The sequence below is a fragment of the Podarcis erhardii genome, assembly GCF_964252035.2.
Source record: "Podarcis erhardii genome assembly, chromosome: 1".
NCBI lineage: Eukaryota > Metazoa > Chordata > Lepidosauria > Squamata > Lacertidae > Podarcis > Podarcis erhardii.
Window position 1 is genome coordinate 127,666,417 of NC_138497.1, and position 19,125 is coordinate 127,685,541.

At 44.4% G+C, this 19,125-nt stretch overlaps 1 long non-coding RNA gene across 1 annotated transcript in view; it reads right to left on the reverse strand.

Moving 5' to 3' along the window:
• Window positions 1-11,340: 11,340 nt before the first annotated feature.
• The window catches only part of LOC309335922, an 84,190-nt gene continuing 76,405 nt past the window's right edge, over window positions 11,341-19,125 (reverse strand). The window contains exons 2-3 of the long non-coding RNA XR_014153806.1: window positions 15,738-15,919; window positions 11,341-12,030 (exon numbers count right to left, since the gene is read on the reverse strand). This is a non-coding gene — a long non-coding RNA (uncharacterized lncRNA). The remainder of the gene's footprint in view (window positions 12,031-15,737; window positions 15,920-19,125) is intronic.

Sequence of the window (19,125 nt, forward strand, 5' to 3'; positions counted from 1 at the left end):
TGTGCGTGTTTCCGCTCCCTGGAAAAAAAGAGAAAAGAATGGTCATTAGAGAGAATAGCTTTGCATGTATATCCCATTCAGAGAAATGTCCATAAAACCTTTTCATATCATTTCCCTGTTTACTTTGACTCTTAAGAAAAACTACAAATGTTGAGGACAATGTTTGCAAATAGACTTTTTAGTACCGAGTTTCCAACACACATGGGCATCCTATAAAACCTCCACGCAGTTGAACCCCACCCATGGCACCCTCCCAGCATTCAATGTGTTTTGCTGTTATAAGAACGATTGCTTGGCAGCTGTTACTGTTTTGGCCTCCGTCACGACAAAATCTCCTTCTGAGGGTGATCAAACCGAGACTGTAAAATTCATTGTAGCAGGGTTGGAGAGGAGATGCAGGTATATAGGCTAGATCTAAGGGGAATGGGGATATTTGGGGGTCCCTTGAAATCCTCGCCCTATTTGTAAGCGGGTAAATTGTGGGGAAGCATTCCACAGAATTTCCCCAAGGGGGAGGAGAAATTCTCCCTCAGAGGACACTGTCACCCATTAGCAGGAGCAGTTTCGGCCTTTTGTCCCAAGGTTTTGAAGGAAGGGAGAGTTTAGCTCTGTCGCAATATAGATAGCAATATAGATTGCCTGAGCAGCTTTGGCTTTAGATTCCAATAAAGATTGCTTAAGCAGGTTTGGCTTGTGACACTGGTCAAGTAAAGAATAGGAGAAGCCACGTAGGCCCAAAAGACAGGGAAATGGGTGAGGAACTTGCTTAACGTGATTATCCTCCTAAGGTAAGATGCTAGGTTGGCGATTGGTGATTGGTGGAAGGAAGGTGTACCTATAGGTTGGCAATTGGTGATTGGTGGAGAAAGGTGTACCTACAGTATAAGAATGCCTGCCAAATGTCATGTATTTGCGGCCAGTCTTTGAGAAGTGATTCCACTGGTTGTCTCTGCGCAGATCTCAATAAACTATTTTCTCCGAAGAACTCTGGTCCCTGGTGAGTTGTCTCCTCTGAGGTCCTGGGGAAGCGGGCAAATGAGCCTTGGCTCAGGGTCCTTATAATATAATAAGGCTTCAGTTTCTGGGGGTTTTTTTTAAGTCGGCAACCATTATGCCGACCTACATTGGCTCCCACCACAATTCAAAGTGTTGGTACTGACCTTTAAAGCCCTAAACGGCCATGGCCCAGTATACCTGAAGGAGCGTCTCCACTCACATTGTTCAGCCCAGACACTGAGGTCCAGCTCGGAGGGCCTTCTGGCAGTTCCCTCCCTGTGAGAAGTGAGGTTACAGGGAACCAGGCCTTCTTGGTGGTGGCGCCCTCCCTGTGGAACGCCCTCCCATTAGATGCCAAGGAAATAAACAACTATCTGACTTTTAGAAGACATCTGAAGGCAGCCATGTTTAGGGAAGTTTTTAATGTTTGATGTTTTGTCACATTATTATTATTATTATTATTATTATTATTATTATTATTATTATGTCGGGAGCCACCCAGAGTGGCAGGGGAAACCCAGCCAGATGGGTGAGGAATTATTATTATTATTATTATTATTATTATTATTATTATTATTAATGCATTCCCCACAATTGCCCAAAGGCCCAATGGTCTCTCTCTCTCTCTCTCTCTCTCTCTCTGTGTGTGTGTGTGTGTGTGTAGGCATGTAATATTACTACTTCTGCAGCTAACAACAGTTCTGGAGGCTTTGGAATTGTTTGACCAGTACAAATGATCACAATGGTTTCATTCAAAAGTCATGGTATCTTGGAAAAGATAAAGCAGTTATGCTTAACAACTTGCTTGTGTTTCATAAAAGTTTCACGAGTCCTGCCAGCGCACTCAAAAACAGTGTGAACAAAATCTGAGGCGGTGATTGGGGAAAGCTCCCACCACTTCATTCCTGTAGCCCTCAACTCATGGAGGAGCCTCCTGCATCTATGGAAATAGAGACACAAATGTCTCAGCTTCACACAACCGCCTTCCACAACAGTGGGCAACAGGAAAGACGACAAGATGGTCATAGCTATTCTGCTCATCCCCACAGCTTCTCCCCCCCCCACCCCCAGAATGGTAGCACCCATGCCTACCACATAATAGCCATGGCTTCCTTTTCACTTAGGCTGGAGATTGAAACCTGCTAATTGGGGATCCCGCTCATTAAAAGTCCTGTTGGTTGTGTGTGAACCACTAGCACACCAGCCCTGGGAATGCTTCAGCAGCAAGAAAGCCTGCTTTTCTTGTCATTTGTACAAAGGAATTTAATATGTCAAACAGAAAAGAAAACCCCCAAGGACATCTTCATTATGGAGAACGATGGTACTGAACATCTGTTCATGCCAGGAAAGCTATTTGAAGGAGTAAGGACAGCTGGACACTCTGTGATAATAAGTGGGCGATGTGCTTTTATCTATAATGCAAAATGTGGGGCACCCAGAGAACTATCCTGGGAGGGGGGAAGAGTTAAAGAAGAGCTTTGGTATGGACAAGGTCAGTTTAGATTGAGGTTGGATCCTGACAAGACAGAAGTACTGTTTTGGGGGGACAGGAGGCAGGCAGGTGTGGAGGATTCCCTGGTCCTGAATGGGGTAACTGTGCCCCTGAAGGACCAGTTGCACAGCCTGGGAGTCATTTTGGACAGCTGTCCATGTATCAGCAATTCAGTGGGAATTTATCCCAATATGCACATGCTAGCATGCAATTTTGCCTAATGTACACATTTCTGCAAAGTGATTTTCCTGAATACAATGCATTCTGTATGCAATTTGAACTAACATATGCGAATTTTACCCCAATATCATGCATTTTTGTACACATTACCTGGTTGGACAATTACATCGCAAAATTCAGAGATGTTTATGCATTTATTCAGAGAGTGCGCATTGCGCAGATTTGTCTTTAAATGAGAATTGAATCAAATCTCCTCCCCTAGTGAAGAAAAAGCAATGCTATAGTCTTAGAAATGAATCATAGCACTGGATCAGATCAACGTAAAGAAAAGCTCATTTAAGTCCTGCGTGAAATTATTGAAAGCCTTTTTTACTCAAAGCCTCTTCAAAACTCTCAGCAAAGCTAGCCAAGGAGCTGGTTTTACTTTCAGGAAATGAATTGAGAACACACTGAATATCTGCAGGTCAATGTCCTGGAGCTTTTCAAAGATTATACCTTTGAACATTGCAGTAACTTCACCTTGAAATTAATTAATTTGCAGATATTGGCTCATAATGCTATTGTTTATGCCACCAACAGTTCCGCTACAAATGCCTGACTGCGGTTCCATTGTTTTTTCTTCACCTATCCCCTTTAAGATACAAAATAAAAAATGGTAAACACCTCACCAGGCAGTAAGGTGCACAATGGCAGAACGATTTCAGTAACGGCAGAAAGTTACATTTATTGTTATAAGGTTTTAAGCATCATAAATGGAATTCTAGCAGAGTTTTAAAGGTAAAGGAAAGGTAAAGGGACCCCTGACCGTTAGGTCCAGTCACAGATGACTGTGGAGTTGCGGCACTCATCTCACTTTATTGACCGAGGGAGCTGGCCGGGTCATGTGGCCAGCATGACTAAGCCGCTTCTGGCAAACCAGAGCAGCGCACGGAAATGCCGTTTACCTTTCCGCTGGAGCGGTACCTATTTATCTACTTGCACTGGTGTGCTTTTGAACTGCTAGGTTGGCAGGAGCAGGGACCGAGCAACAGGAGCTCACCCCGTTGTGGGGATTCGAACCGCCGACCTTCTGATCGGCAAGCCCTAGGCTCTGTGGTTTAAACAGCAAAATGAACTCATGGGCCAAAATATAAATTTATCTCTGTCACATTTGCACTGGCCCTCTAAGTGTCCCTATTTTCCAGGGACAGTCCTGGATTTACAGAAGCCATTCTGGTTTCTGATTTGATGCCAGAATGTCCTGCTACGGACATACCTATGTTCATTGGATAAATGTTTGAGGGTATGGAGTTATGCGACCCCCAAGCCAAGGAGATAAGTAACCATACAACTTTTAGAAGACATCTGAAGGCAGCCCTGTATAGGGAATGTTTCACATTTTATTATGTCTTTACATATGCTGGAGGCCACCCCGAGAGGCTGGGGCAATCCAGTCAGATGGGTGGGATATAAATAATAATTTTTTTGCTGTTGTTGAATAGGAGATTCCTATTTTCATTAGAGAAATGTTGGAGGGTATGTTTGCATCTTTCAGTTCCTTGAAGGATCTGAGGAAGGCAAACTGCCGGGGGCCTCAGGGGGCCTCACAACAACCTTGTAAAGTAGATTAGGCTGAGAGATGATGGCTTGTGCAAGGCTCCCTATTTAGATTTACGGCTGAGCAGAGATGCAAACCTGCAGTTCCCACTTCCAGAAATTCTAACCTATTACACAACACTGTTTACCTGGGCTGTACAGAGCCCTCACCAACCCAATGTGGGGGACACACTTCCAAAGAAGATCCCTGAGAAGGCACTTTCCATGAAGCACCTTTGGAAGATGCCTTCACAGAAGTATCTCCACCTCTTTTTCATAACTTGCTCCCTCTCAGCCCTCTGGGCTTCAGACAACCCCATTCAGCAGAGTCCCCTGAGCACAGGAGACACTTTTAAAAGGGCTTGGGGGTGCCGATGGAGGGGGAGGCTATCACCTTCCACCCATCCTCTAGTTCCACTTCTTCCTGCACTCAACCATTCTCCTGATGAAGTCTGCCGGAGGAATAAAATGTCACACTGTCAGGACACCATCAGTGCAAAGAGTTACAAAGGATGGGCATCTGGTGGAGAATGAGTGGAGATCAGAGTGAGTCCTAGGTTCACATTGGGGGGTCAGTCCTGTCCTCCAGTCATTATGTAAAATCACACCATCAAAAATTTGTTGGGAGAACCAGGCTGGTATTTGGGAGATCTAAATTCAGATCCCTGGTTGACTTTTCTCAGCCTAAGGTACCTCACATGGTTGATAAACTGGGGTGGGAACCATATACACATACCTCACATAATTTTGAGTTCCTTGGACGAAAGGTGGCAAATGAATGCGGATAATAAAAAGTTTAAGCAAGGAATGGGGAACCTGTGATCCTCTAGATGTTCTTGGAGTCAGGGGAAGGTTGCAATAAGCCAGACAGCAGGATTGCACCCTCTGCTCCCATCAGCTCCAGTCAGCCTGGTCCATGATCAGGGATGATAATTATTATTTATTTATTTATTTATTTATTTATTTATTTATTTATTTATTTATGTATTTATTTATTTATACCCCGCCCATCTGGCTGGGCTTCCCTAGCCACTCTGGGCGGCTTCCAAAAAAAATGTTAAATACTGTAATACATAAAACATTAAAAGCTTCCCTAAACAGGGCTGCCTTCAGATGTCTTCTAAAAGTCTGGTAGTTGTGGTTCTCTTTGACATCTGGTGGGAGGGCGTTCCACAGGGCAGGTGCCACTACCAAGAAGGCCCTCTCCCTGGTTCCCTGTAACTAGGCTTCTCACGGCGAGGGAACCGCCAGAAGGCCCTCGGCGCTGGACCTCAGTGTCCGGGCAGAACGATGGAGGTGGAGACACTCCTTCAGGTATACTGGACCGAGGCTGTTTAGGGCTTTAAAGGTCAGCACCAACACTTTGAATTGTGCTCAGAAACAGAAAGGGAGGGTGGGAAATGTGATCTGTCCACATCTGGAGTGCCACAGGTTCCTCTTCCCTGCTTTAACACTCCCATTGAAGTCAGCTGAAAGTCCCAGATGATTGTTGGTAGTTTTGTGGAACAGTTCTTTTCAGTTTCAGATTCCTTTTGTGTGGGGAGGAGGCAACACGCGACTCCCGCGAAAAGTTTGCCCTTCCACTTAAATCACACCATTTGGTCACAAATGACAGCTGCATCGTATTTTCTTTGATGAAATGGTAAACCAGGACCATAGCCAGCGCCCATAAAAGTAACATTAGTAGAGTTGTAAGAGTCTAATGGTTGTGAGTTTAAACTCTGTGCATCGAACAGTAAATTTTACAATCCAGATTTTCAATGTAAAAATGGAAATGAGTTGCAATGAGCGAGCTAGCCCCCCGGGTAATAGCATGAAATCTACAGTAAATTCCTGCTGCGTCGTAAGTCCTAGCTGCTGTTCAACTACTGTAAGACACAAGGAGCTTCCTGTATGCGGTGGGATAAGGGCCCATCTCAACGTAAAACAAAGGGCGCCTCTTGTCAAGTGGTGAGATGGGATGATGGAATACCATATAACACCAGTTCTGAGAGATCTGCATTGGCTCCCAGTACGTTTCCGAGCACAATTCAAAGTGTTGGTGCTGACCTTTAAAGCCCTAAACGGCCTCGGTCCACTATTCCTGAAGGAGCGTCTCCACCCCCATCATTCAGCCCTGACTCTGAGATCCAGCGCCGAGGGCCTTCTGGCGGTTCCCTCGCCGTGAGAAGCCTAGTTACAGGGAACCAGGGAGAGGGCCTTCTCGGTAGTGGCACCCACCCTGTGGAACACCCTCCCTTCAGATGTGAAGGAAATAAGCAGCTATCCTATCTTTAAAAGACATCTGAAGGTAGCCCTGTTCAAGGAAGTTTTTAATATTTAACGCTGTACTGTTTTTAACACTTGATTGGGAGCCGCCCAGAGTGGCTGGAATTTACTACCATGAGACAAGACCATTTCTCACAGGTAGGACATCTATTTTGCGTGCAGAAGGTCCCAGGTTCACTCCCCAGAATCTCATGGTAGGCCTAGGAGAGAAGAAGAAGAGTTTGGATTTGATATCCCGCCTTTCACTCCCCTTCAGGAGTCTCAAAGCGGCTAACATTCTCCTTTCCCTTCCTCCCCCACAACAAACACTCTGTGAGGTGAGTGGGGCTGAGAGACTTCAGAGAAGTGTGACTAGCCCAAGGTCACCGAGCAGCTGCAGGTGGAGGAGCGGGGAAGCGAACCCCGTTCACCAGATTACGAGTCCACCACTCTTAACCACTACACCACACTAGGAGAGACCCGTCTCAGAACCCGTGAAGTGAGTTTCTGTCAGTCAGAGTAGAGTTAGATGGGCTGTCACACTGAAGATGGAGAAAGCTTCTTTTCTCCTGCTCTGGAGCATAGACAAAACATCAAGAATAGCTTTCTGATAGTAGGGCATGAAAGTATCATCTAGATGTTCTACAGGGGTAAGAAAATAAGTTGGTTGTTAATCCCATTGGCCATCAATGCATTCATGAAACCAAATTAACAATCATGCTTATCTTTCATATAGCACTTTCAACTCTAAAGTTTAGAGCATGGAAAACCGTTTTTATTATTCTTGATATATTGCAGTCATATTCTATCTTTCCTCCAAAAGAACTGGTGGACACAGTTCTCGTCCTTCTCCATTTTAGAACCTATTCCCAGGTCCTGGTCCCACACTCTAACCACTAAGCACACACTGCTTCTCAGGAATTCAGTCCTGAAGATGTGTTCAGTGACGTAAACCTGTTGAGTAGAACAGGGCTCTGTCCCAGGTAAGTGTGTATAGGACTGCAGTCTTCACTCTGTAAGCTAAGTCAGTACAGTATTATTATTCCCACTGAGCAGTCATGTCCTCAAGGCCATTTTGTGCATTCACTGTGGAAGCAAGTTGTTGTTTAGTCGTTTAGTCGTGTCCAACTCTTCATGACCCCCTGGACCAGAGCACGCCAGGCACTCCTGTCTTCCACTGCCTCCCGCAGTTTGGTCAAACTCATGCTGGTAGCTTCTAGAACACTATCCAACCATCTCGTCCTCTGTTGTCCCATTCTCTTTGTGCTCTCCATCTTTCCCAACATCAGGGTCTTTTCCAAGGAGTCTTCTCTTCTCATGAGGTGGCCAAAGTATTGGAGCCTCAGCTTCAGGATCTGTCCTTCCAGTGAGCACTCAGGACTGATTTCCTTCAGAATGGATAGGTTTGATTTTCTTGCAGTCCATGGGACTCTCAAGAGTCTCCTCCAGCACCAGAATTCAAAAGCATCAATTCTTCGGTGATCAGCCTTCTTTATGGTCCAGCTCTCACTTCCATACATCACTACTGGGAAAACCATGGGAAGCAAGTTATGCTATGCAATATATATGCTAGCTTGCTAATACGTTACAGCACAATAAAAATATATAAATCCACATTAAATGGGGGGGGCAGGCTGAATTATAAACCATTGCCATGGAAACAAACCATGTTTCTCTGCATAAAGAAAGAACTCTACACTTGCACTATATAAAACCCTACTCAACAGAAAGAAATATGATTTTGAATATGATAGACAAAAATGGAGTGAAGAGTTAGGGGTACAGATAACATGATATATGGGAGTCAAGTATAAAATCAACAGAAATAGCCTCTATGGATCTAAGACTAAGACTTATTTAGGAGAAAATTATATTCAGAGTCCACTGGACTCCAGCAAAACTTTACCAGAAGAAAATAACAAATGCAGACAACTGCTGGAGATGTGGGAGTAAAAATGTGAACTTAGTATATATGATGATTAATTGTCCGATGATAAGATCATTTTGGTGTGAGGTGAGGATATATATAGCGAGAGTAATAAAAAGAAATTATTATTTAGGGGAATTGAATTTAATTCTAAATTATATACTGGGAACGTGGGAGATTACAAGGGGTCAAAAAACATGGATGTACCGTGCCATATTAGGAAGCAAAAAAACTTGTTTTGATGAATTGGAAGAGCCACAAAAAGATTCCATTGAGCACATGGATTGACAATATGGACAGACTAGCTACATACAAACAAATTGCATGTCAACGCAAGTTAAGAATGGATAAATATGAAGAAATCTGGAAGGAATACTTAAGCGATAAGGCGGACAGTGGTGGGAAGTAGGGCGAGAAGAGGTGGGGAAATATTGTTTAACAAGTGTAGTTGTAGGTATATCAGTACTCAAATCTGAATTGTTAAATTGTGTTATTAGTGTTATTGTGGTTTTTGTTGTATGTGTTTTTTGTGGTTGTTGTTTGTATTGAAAAAATGATTAAATAATTTTTTAAAAAACTGCTTTGGCTGAGGCTAGAGCTGGGAAAAAAACACAATTTTAATTTTATTTTATTTTTCTTATCTACATCTTTCGCGCTTTTGGATACTGGTCTATGCAATTCCCTTCTGGACATTCTTCTGGAGACGCCAGGATTGGAGAAAACATGGGAGCTTTTCAGTCACCCCTGGTTAACTGCCACAAAGCCTCGATTTATTGGCCAATTGTGCTACATATCCTGACGAGGAGCAAACAGAGGATCGAGAAAAGGAATCTGGAGAAGTAAAGAAGCAATCAAGTCCATGTTATGAGAGAAGGAGGTTGGAGCGAGGAGAGGATAAGAAATACGCAGGAAGTTGGTGTGACATTAACATATGAGAGTGCTGGAGGTGAAATAGTTAAACAGGTTACCCAATCAGAACCCAGGGGGGTGGAGTCAGAGGGACTATAAAACCAGCTCTGGGAGGGGCAAAGGGGGGAGTTCATTGGGAGTTGGGTGGTTGGGTGGAGTGGGAGTGAATTGGGATAGAGTCTGTGGGTAGGTTGAGTTAGCGTAGCGAAATAAGCTGAGTCAAGAACAGTTCGGAGCTAGGAAGACAAGTAAACATCTGAGAGGTGGTTTAGGGAGTGAGAGCAGGTAGCGGAAGTTATAGGTCTGGATAGGCACCCCATGATTGTAATTGACCAATACCGTTCATGAAACCACACGCTTTTAAACTGCAATAAATAAACAGAAGTTTATGTTCCAATTTAACCCTGACTGGACTCAGTATTTTACCAGGTAGTGCCTGGGTGGTGGCAGCGAGAAATAAAGTGGTGGCACAGGGATCAATAGGCGGTGAAACGTCCAGGGACCCTGTGTGATCGCCACAGTTGGCTTATAAGGAGTTGAAGAATTGGTCCCTCTAGCTGAGCAAATACCCTCCAACATTCCTCCAATGAAAATAGGGACATCCTACTCAGTAGTAGTAGGAGTAGTAGTAATTTTATTACTTATAGCCTACCCATCTGACTGGGTTGCACAAGCCACTCTGGGCACCTTCCAAGATATATAGAAACATAATAAAACAGAAACATTTAAAAACTTCCCTATACAGGGCTCCCTTCAGATGGTTCAGGGGTCAGATAACTCCACACCCTCCAACATTTCTCCAATGAAAAAATGGACTTCCTACCATGCTGTCCAACATTTCTCCGATGAAAATAGGGATGTCGTAAGGAAAGGTGGGACATTCCAGGATCAAATCAGAAACCGGGGACGGCTACCAATGGTATCAAATAGTACGGGAAACAGCCTTATTAGAAAAACTAACCAAGAAACTGAAACGGGGACAAATAGAAGAAGATGCCTTCACCCCGCTTTGGTTCCCCTTTATCAGATACACAGCCCAACAAGACAACGACAAGAATCCCCCGAATCAATCTGGCTAACCTGATTCAAAAATACACACTCACACCCCGCTCACACACAAAAACAATTCTCACCACAGCCAACCAAAGAAAACCAACCCCACCCTAAGCCACCCCCAACCTCTCTCACCACTAAGGAAATACAAGTGAATAGTAAAAGAACCCATACTGTACAAGTAACGCTGACACAACCCCTCACACACACTAAGTAGAATAACAGAAGCATAACCACCCCATCTCGTCCTCTGTCGTCCCCTTCTCCTTGTGCCCTCAATCTTTCCCAACATCAGGGTCTTTTCGAGGGAGTCTTCTCTTCTCATGAGGTGGCCAAAGTATTGGAGCCTCAGCTTCACGATCTGTCCTTCCAGTGAGCACTCAGGGCTGATTTCCTTCAGAATGGATCAGTTTGATCTTCTTGCAGTCCATGGGACTCTCAAGAGTCTCCTCCAGCACCATAATTCAAAAGCATCAATTCTTCGGTGATCAGCCTTCTTTACGGTCCAGCTCTCACTTCCACACATCACTATGGCAAGCCACTCCAGTATCCCTGCCATGAAAACTCCTAATGTTTAAACCAATTCATAAACTAAGAACTTATACATTGATCACTAATTATGAAACCTACGTTGTAGATATTTTTCCAGATTTATTATGCTATTTTTGTGATATACAAATGGCATGAGAAAACCTGGTATGCTTATTTGTATAATTTGTATTATAAGTATAAGTATAATAAGTATAATAATAAGGAAGGAAGGAAGGAAGGAAGGAAGGAAGGAAGGAAGGAAGGAAGGAAGGAAGGAAGGAAGGGGTGAGGGAAAAGACACTGGGACAGCTTCTGTAAATTCGGGACTGTCCCTGGAAAATAGGGACACTTGGAGGGTCTGCAATCTGAGTCCTTTTTTCTTTTTTTTGAGCAAGGTGGGTGGCTTCCGTTCCAATGTGAACAGGGGTGCTTGCACTTCCAAACAGCCCCACTTCGAATGATGGGTGAACCTCTAACACACTGCGATCGATGACTGTCCTTTACACAACAGAACGAGCATGGAGGGAGGTTCAGCACAACAATTAGAGGTTGAATCCCGACGAGGGGGGAGAGTGAGGGGAGAGGAAGCTTGGAATACTTTGCTTTAAAATCATTTAAGGGGTGGGTGTATGTTTTGCTCTCTCCCCCTTAAGCAGTTCCATATGATCCTGCGCAGCTTTTCGACCACAAAAAGCTCTCGTCAGAAAACAACAAGAGCTGTGTCACTGAGGTAAGCTCATGCCCTAATCTCACGGCTAATAAATGGCTCTGGCCACTTTTTTCACTTGGCTTTGCCAGCCCCTGTGTTGTCGCAAGGCAAACCAGCTTTGTGAATTCCTCTCTTGTTTCAAAGAAAGAAGCGCTTTGGGGGGGGCTCTTTCAAGCCAGTTCTGCCAGGAGCGCCACGTCGGAGGAGGAGGAGGCCGTGCCAAGTGTGGCTTTAGGAGGAGTGCAACATGTCAACCACATGACAGGCCCTGCCGTGCGAGGAAGGCACACCCATTTCCTATTAGACCGTCACCCACACAGAGAGTTTATTTACCTTCCCCGTCCAGCGCAGCATTACCATCGGAACTGGAATCAAAAACATTTATTTCGTTTCGCTTTCTTCGCTCCAACACTTTTTGGTTTGTTGGTTTGGTTTTAAAAAAAGTGTGGCTGATTGTAATTTCTGCAAATTAAAAGCAAAATAAATATATAAACCGAAAGCACATTTATTAAAGAAAAGCCCAGCATGTGGGTTAATAAACATGCTGTCTTTTCAAGGAGCATGTGTTTCCGTGAGAGTGGGAGAGTGTTTAATGACAATAGAGGAAGACGCTGCCTTCTGACAAGGGGGGCAGCAGAGGCTGTTCTTCATTTATTGAATTGAATTTGTGGCTGTGCGTTTCAGCAAAATCCATGTGGTGCACCTGGTAAAAGAGTGTTTGTTGTTTGGTAACACAAATACAGCTCTCATGCTCATCACTAGCAAAAAAAGAGAAGAAGCCTTTTGTCTTGTATAACTTGCAAAAAATAAAAATTGCATTGGATGACAAGAGTGCCAGCACTGAGTTTCTCCCAGGAATGTAGAGTTCTGAATGAGTCTTGTTCATATGTTGTACAGTCGTACCTTGGATCCTGAACCCCTTGCGATTCGAATGTTTTGACTCCTGAATGCCGCAAACCTGGAAGTGAGTGTTCCGGTTTGCAAACGTTCTTTGGAACCCAAATGTCCAACGCGGCTTCTGCGGCTTTTGATTGGCTGCAGGAGCTTCCTGCAGCCAATCGGAAGCGGCGCCTTCATTTCTGAACATTTTGGAAGTCGAACCGACTTCCGGAACAAATTCTGTTCGACTTCCAAGATACCACTGTACTGAACTAGGGATGGGTGGAGAAATTTGGCTCAGTGTGCATTGAAAGGCAAGCCTACTGGTGTGAGCTTCATCAGCTTACCAAAACAATAAGGTTTATAGCAGGCACCACAATCAGTACCACAAAGGTGCCTATCTAATGCCAATGGAAAGGAAATTACAGAGTCTAAGCGCTGCCATGTTGAGAGATGGTGAGGTAGTATTGCTCCTAGAGGCATCCATGAAAACGACGCTAGGAGCAATATCATTCCCGGGCTCACATGCAACTAGATTTTCGAAGCTGTCAGCTTGTCAAGCACAGCATCCAAGTTTTTAAGTGAGAAAACAGATAAGCCACCTCATCATAATTGCATCGACACCACCCAGTCCTCCCACCACCACAATCCAAAGATACACACTCCAGTCCCAAAGTTTGGGGAGGTTTTCATGCCCCTACAACTGTACATGGAAAAAATCTGCATATAAATCTGTACAGTGGTACCTCGCAAGACGAATGCCTTGCAACACGAAAAACGTGCAAGACGAAAGAGTTTTCCGTTTTTTGAGTCGTTCCGCAAGACGAATTTCCCTATGGGCTTGCTTTGCAAGACGAAACGTCTTGCGAGTTCTTGCGAGTTTGTTTCCTTTTTCTTAAAGCCGCTAAGCCGCTAAGCCGTTAATAGCTGCGGAACGGATTAATTTCGTCTTGCGAGGCACCACTGTATATAAAAAAGCTAAGCCAAATTTCACTCCCTGGCCCTTTCACATTGCAATGTTGGGGCTGTCATAGGGCCCACCTAGGCGCTGAAGGTACGAGTTGCTGAAGGCCTCTGAGCTGGCTCTGCCTGCTGTGGACTCTGTGCTCCCCCACCATAAAAGACAAGGCCTCTGATCTCCAGCAAGCTCCTCAGCCTTTGTTCAGGGCAGGGGTGCCAATTCCTTGCTACAAACTGGATTCTAATGTGCTAACAAAGCCATAAATGCCAGAGAATCCTGTATCCCCCCTCCCCACACTGCATTGTTTGTCTCTGACCACCAAGCATCTTCCACTGAAACAAAAGCCCAGAAGAACCAAGAGCTTCTTGTGTCCAAAGAAGAAAATGTAGGATTAGTGGAATTTAAAGATAGTGAAGAGAGGAGAGAGAGAGAAAGAAAAAAGAAGCAGCAGCAGTAACTTATTGTCTTATTAGCAGGGCACTCTTTTGTTCTGTTTTGGCCCTGGAAATCCATGCTTCCTGATTTTATTTTATTTTAAACGGTGTTTACATATCTAGATCCTTATCTCCTTTCATCACAGGAAGCAAAATCCTTCACGGAGGTTAAATTGCTGAACTTAGGGGAAATCTCCAGCCGATTGATTCCTGAGGCCTGCCTTTTCCCCAAACTAGGCCATTAAGAGGTCAAGGCCGAGGTGCTGGTATGTGTGTTTAAGGCTAATGGCAAGGCACGCGAATGCCCCTCAGCCAGGCAGACAATGGCTCTCAGAAGAAATTCCCAGCAGCTATTCCAAGCGCTGAGGTCGTGCTCATTAGTCATCCGGCATTAGTCATCCTGTAGCCAGGACTAGAAGAGTTGTTTGCTGTGCGGTCCTCTTCCCCTAGTCTACGCTCAGTATTCTTGCAGCCCTGGAAAGCAGAGATTTGCAATGGGCGTGGGAAGGAGCAGGGGAACCAGGAAATATTTTAGGTGCCTTGAAACCTGTTTGGAGGAAAAAACCAGGCAAATCTGAAGATAGACCATTTGATTGATGGCTACAATTGCCCACAGCCGGCCCTCTTATTAGGCAACACTTAGCTCAGATTATGGACCACTAGATCAGCAACTCCCATCAAGCAACCACAGGGCCAGCTGATGCCTGCTTGCACCTCCTGTTCATGTGACCCTGAAAAGAGGCTCCTAAAAATATTTGCCTCTCCCCTTTCCATAAAATATTTTGGCAAAGCATGGTCATTTATGTTTATTTGTGTTAAATGGAACTACCCACCATGATGATGAGGATGAAAGTGGGAGAAGGTCCCAAATATTGTAGTTTCACCTGGGGCAGCCCAGCAGATCCCTGAAGCCACAGATATATGGTAGCATCTTGGGGTTCCTTGTCAATGGAAGGAGAACCTCCTTGTATCTGGGGCAGGGATCATTGGGGGGCACCAGAGTGTGACAAAGAGATAGTGATGGAGACATGCATGTAAATCGGCTGACATTCAATGGCGCCTGCCCACCAGCAGAACAAACTTCCACTGCTTCAATGGGACTCTCCCTTCTGCTACTCCCCACTCCAGTCCCACCATCAATATTTTCTCTGAAGGGTTGTGGGACCCTCTGGAGCAAACTGGGGTGTGTGTGTGCAAGGGACAGAGAAGAGGGGGAAATAAGCTTGTGCAAAGTTAGATGTCACCCATTATATTTTTATCAGGATTTATCGCTGAGAGCCAGTGTGGTGTACTGGTTAAGAGCGGTAGACTCATAATCTGGTGAACCGGGTTCAATTCCCTGCTCCTCCACATGCAGCTGCTGGGTGACCCTGGGCTAGTCATACTTCTCTGAAGTCTCTCAGCCTAACTCACCTCACAGAGTGTTTGTTGTGGGGGTGGAAGGGAAAGGAGAATGTTAGCCGCTTTGAGACTCCTTCGGGTAGTGATAAAGCGGGATATCAAATCCAAACTCTTCTAAAATGGTTACAGTGGTGATTTAGGGGGGTTAGTTACGGTTATGGTAAAATTGTCACCTACACCCGTCACAAACTCACATAAACAATTGGTTCCCCTTCAATACAAAACTCTCATTTTTTGCCAGGGGGAGGAAAACTCCGACAAAGAAATGGCCAGTGTTTAGTAGAAGCCATCCTCATCTGTAAAATGGACTGCCTAGTGACATTCTTGAAGTTTTTCAATCTTATTAGTCACCTTGGAAATAAAAGGGATATCATTACTGTAATTAAGCCATTCAACGAAATTAAATTTATGGAACGGGTTTGGAAAAATAGAGAGATCTGTACCTCTGCAGATGTTGGTGAATGTAGAACAATCTAAGCAGCAGGTCTCCTCTCTCACTGCTTTCCAGTGAAGAAGAGAAAAAGTTAAAGCTTCTACAATCCAACTCAGCAAAGCCTGGCTCTACTGCGTGAAGCAGCGTCTGAGTCACTCTGGGTCTTGTGGGTTGTTGTTGTTTTTTATTGTCCTAGTAAAAGAGAAATGAAGCATGGAGAAGTTAAATTTTAATATTTTCACTATCCACCATGGATTAACTAACAACTACACCTACATATTTAATGACAGATTTCAAGATAAAAGAAAAATCTCGCTAGTCAACAATGCTCACTGTGCAGAAGAAAAATGATGCAGTCATTTGTCATCTGGACTTTTCCTAAGTTTAGACCATGGAAGGTTTCCAAGTCCTTGCTGGTCATGGACACTCATGCAGTCATTGTCTCATTTCCCATGACACAACCGTGTGCTGCTCTTAGAAAGCCATATTCCAGGCCCTCCAGTGATCATTCCTATCAACCATGTAGATAGGTGGACCATGTGGTCTAAGGCCTCTGCTATATGTGGACCATATGGATAGGAGAGGACTTGTCCAAGGGAGCTTCAGGGCTCAGCAGACATGAGAACCTGGAGCAGCTACATCTAAACTCACTTCATTGAACTAGCATGTTTCTCAAGGAACCAGGCGCCATCACTGAAGGGTGACACCAGGCTGCCTCTGAGATTAACAGTCTCCAAGCCATTGAAATCCCCAAAATCATCACCTAATTTCATCTACAAGGGGTAGATAAAATAAGGACCTGTCCCATTGCCCAAACCAGGCTCCCCACTGCTGGGCTGTAACTCCCATTTTCTCTGAGGATTGATGCTGGCTGAGGTTGAGAGGAATTGTAGTCCAACACCACCACATTGGCTACCCCTGCTCTACAAAGTAGGCATGGGGGCGGGGGTGGCATTTTGTTGTTGGGGGTTATTTTTGAGGAGGGAGGAGTTAACCCTCTTGAAGGTGGCAAATGGGAAGGACTATTTCAGTGACTGTTTAAGGCATGAAAGAGTTAATACCACCGAGTAAGCTGTTCTGCCAGGCTTACCTATGCCACTTCCCCTTACTTTGGGAGCAAATAGGTGATCAAGCCTTTACTCCCTACCAAGCTACCTGTGCAGTGTGTGAGGTCTCAGCTACCTGTTCAGTGTGTGAGGTCTCAGCTGGCTGCTCCAGCTCAGCTGCATAGCTTTAATCAGCTTCTCTTGTTTCTGACAAGAACAGAGTCTGAAACAAGCATTTTCCTATACCATCAGTTTAGGAACTTTTACCAGGGTGGCGCTGTGGTCTAAACCACAGAGCCTAGGGCTTGCCGATCAGAAGGTTGGCGGTTTGAATCCCCGCAACGGGGTGAGCTCCCGTTGCTTGGTCCCTGCTTCTGCCAACCTAGCAGTTCGAAAGCACATCAAAGTGCAAGTAGATAAATAGGTACCACTCCAGCGGGAAGGTAAACGGCATTTCCGTGCACAGCTCTGGTTCTCCAGAAGTGGCTTAGTCATGCTGGCCACATGACCCGGAAGCTGTACGCAGGCTCCCTCGGCCAATAAAGCGAGATGAGAGCCGCAACCCCAGAGTCGTCTGTGACTATGTTTTACTGCCTGTTTTACTGCCTGTGCAACTTTTCTGTATGGAAAAGCACATGAATCTGACCTTTGGGGAGTTTGTAAGTAAACCATTTTTTTAACTTGTGGTCTTTTCCTATGCTGGAGGAAGAGGGAAACTTTGGGAGGAACTTTCAAAGGGGACAATTTTGGTATTCACTTGGAAGGGCATATCTGAAAAGTTTCACAGCCTATATTTTCACACTTCAGTTTGCTGCATATTATTTGATTTTCAGTCTCTGCAGGTGTTCTCTCACCAAAGAGTACTTCTCCTAAACTTGGATCCTAGACTCTAGGAATTCTCCTTTTATTTTTCCAAACTGACACTGAGAAGGCCCCGCTCCTGTAAGCAATCAAGTCGCAGCATTTCTGATGAAAGAAGAAGAAGAAGAGTTTGGATTTGATATCCCGCTTTATCACTACCCTAAGGAGTCTCAAAGCGGCCAACAATCTCCCCCACAACAAACACTCTGTGAGGTGAGTGGGGCTGAGAGACTTCAGAGAAGTGTGACTGGCCCAAGGTCACCCAGCAGCTGCATGTGGAGGAGCAGGGAAGCGAACCTGGTTCACCAGATTACGAGTCTGCCGTTCTTAACCACTACACCACACTGGCTCTCCACCACAAAGGCTGAATGCACTTAAGCTGCATTCAGGAACCCCTCAGCCAGCCTTTGACCAGCTTTAGGATTGTGGCCTGAGGGAATTAATCTTGCATAGAGTGGTAGCTGCAAGGGCTGCACAGAATTGGTGGTGATGTGGGGAGGCTCAAAGGCCAACCATGACAGAGCGGGAATCTAAAATGCATAAGATTTTATGAAGGTGACAGAAGAGAGGCAAAATGTTAGAAGATTTTTTTGCTAAATGTGTTTATTAACTGTGTAAGAGAGGCACTTCAGCTTTTTTCATTTGATAGGCTATAACAAAAAATATGAATTATGAATAAATATTTATTTACCACATATGAATTATACCACAAAAGTGTTGAATAGAACTGCTGTAACCTATTAAAACTGAATATTCCTGTAACTACTACTACAGTGGTACCTCGGGTTACATACGCTTCAGGTTACAGATTCCGCTAACCCAGAAATAGTACCTCGGGTTAAGAACTTTGCTTCAGGATGAGAACAGAAATCGTGCTCCGGTGGCGCAGCGGCAGCGGGAGGCCCCATTAGCTAAAGTGGTGCTTCAGGTTAAGAACAGATTCAGGTTAAGAATGGACCTCCAGAACGAATTAAGTACGTAACCAGAGGTACCACTGTACTTAAAAAGTTGAATGAACCATGGTGTTTGGTAGTTTTATCCAGTACAACCTTTGGGGGGGGGGTAGTTTTATCCAGTACAATCTTTCAGCAAAATGAATGCATCCAGCGATCATTTGAAGACTCCTATGAATATCTACTCCATGTACAGTAAATTCTAAATGGTATTAGCTCTGTGTTTCATGACATAATGGCTTCAGACATACTTGCCCTACTTATATTCAGATAATCAAATGAAATCAGATTAGAACAAAACAATTAGGCCTGTAAAATTTAATATTATTGTATTTCTCTAATCTATTATACCGACGAGTTCTTCAATCTCTTAAGGAGACTGCAGACAGCTCGGTACATTATCAGATTAATTCAACATTAAATATTACGCTATAAACAAAATAACCCATATTAACCCATCATCTCACCAAAAATAAAAAAAAGCCAAACACTTTTAACATATATACAAAAGACAGCCTCCAATAAGTCAACTCGCTCT